The sequence below is a fragment of the Myotis davidii genome, unplaced genomic scaffold, assembly GCF_000327345.1.
Source record: "Myotis davidii unplaced genomic scaffold, ASM32734v1 scaffold217, whole genome shotgun sequence".
Taxonomy (NCBI): Eukaryota; Metazoa; Chordata; class Mammalia; order Chiroptera; family Vespertilionidae; genus Myotis; species Myotis davidii.
In genome coordinates this window covers 9,227,766-9,229,405 of record NW_006290034.1, presented here as the reverse complement: position 1 = coordinate 9,229,405, position 1,640 = coordinate 9,227,766, and the positions used below count along the sequence as shown (strand labels likewise).

The following is a 1,640-nucleotide window of genomic DNA, read 5'->3' as shown; positions in this document are numbered from 1 at the left end:
TTTTTAAAAAATATATATTTTTATTGATTTCTGAGAGGAAGAGAGAGAGAGAAACATCAATTATGAGAGAGAATCATTTATCGGCTGCCTCCCGCATGCCCCACACTGGGGATCGATCGAGTATGTGCCCTGACTGGGAATCGAACTGTGACCTCCTGGCTCAACGGGCAAGATTAAATGTTAAAAATCCTCTCCCTACATATTTAACTAAAGTACTTCCTTTACCTCTACTCTTGAACATTTCTTCTGCATCTGCCTCTGACCACGTGCTATGATGGGTGGGACGCAGTCTCTGTGCTCAGGGCGCACACAGCATGTGGTAGAGACAGGTTGGCAGCGACTGACAATACGGGGTGACACCTGCATTGCTACAAATGCAGCAAGACGGTTCTCCATACTTCCGTGGCGGGAAGCGCAGTGGAGCTGGCTGGAGGATGTGATGTTGATCTTGTGTTTTCAGAGATTGTGCCTGAGCCTGCTGCGTGCCCCATGAAGGGCAATGAAGAATATGGTCTGTGCCTTCCCGGGACTCATCTGTCCCCACACCAGCACTGACCTGGCACTGCTGTTTAAAGGGCACTGTGCCTGCAGACCCGGAGGATGACGGCCACGCCTGGTATCTCAGTGGGACGCCGATGGACCGGAGTGACCTTGGGCAGGTCACCTGGCCCTGTGGGTTTCCTCTCTTCCTCTGAGAAAGCAGGGGCTGTTGGGGCAGATGACAGAGCTCACAGGTGTTGTGACTAGGGATCCGTGACAATCTGGAACAGACCTGTGCTCAGCAAACTGGCCCGGACTGTCCCCACCCCACGCCATGGCGCCCACCCCACCCTCTCGTCCTTGGCCCCCACGACACACATCAACCGGAACGCTCGGGCCTCCCCACCTCCCTGAGCAACCTGCCTGCTGAAACCTGGGAAGACCTGGTCTCAGTTACGTCCTTAGGCAACAGCCCCGCCCGCCCCCACGCTGCATCGCTGGTGCTTTAAGAAACACAATATTGCCAGAATGGATTATGCAGCAAATGATTCCCGGGAACTGAACGGACCAGTCTGGTGAGCAGCCCCGAGCACCTTCTATAAGGCCCTGGCCTCGCCCTCCTGCTCCCCCGTCCAAGGAAGGATGGCAAGCGGGAGTCAGGTTAGGTCACGGGACGAACCAGCTGAAGCTGCCTGGGACCGCTCGAGCGTGTCCATCCCTGGCCCCGCGCACTGGGCCTTAATAACTCAATAATAACCGGCTTCTAGAGCACACAAAGGCTTTTGGAAAGCTGGACATAAAGGCCACTTTGTCCTGCTCCTGCCGTTCCAGCAGACATCCATAGGTGTTCCCACACAGGCTGGCCGCTGGGCTGCTGCCTCCCCCTCCCCGCGCACTGAGGGGAGCTACAGATGGCTGAGAAGGAGAGCCACGGCCTGAAAATCGACTCTGAGGAGAAAGCAGAAGAGACATGGCCGTCCTGGGAAGCTGGGTGTGCTTTCTGCCAGGCCCTTCTCTTCTCCAGACTGCCGGCCCCTGCAGGGAGCCGCATCCACTCCATCAAAAAGTCATCGCGGGCCCAGCGTGAGCCTTAAAGCAGTCAGCGTGGGCGGCGGGGACAAAGCCATTTCTCCAGGAGCTCTGCATTGGGCTGCGGCCAC

General features: G+C 56.6%; 1 long non-coding RNA gene across 1 annotated transcript in view; it reads left to right on the top strand.

Moving 5' to 3' along the window:
- The first annotated feature begins 170 nt into the window (after positions 1-170).
- The window catches only part of LOC107182969, a 3,111-nt gene continuing 1,641 nt past the window's right edge, over positions 171-1,640 (top strand). Inside the window, exon 1 of the long non-coding RNA XR_001513743.1 lies at positions 171-1,563. This is a non-coding gene — a long non-coding RNA (uncharacterized LOC107182969). The remainder of the gene's footprint in view (positions 1,564-1,640) is intronic.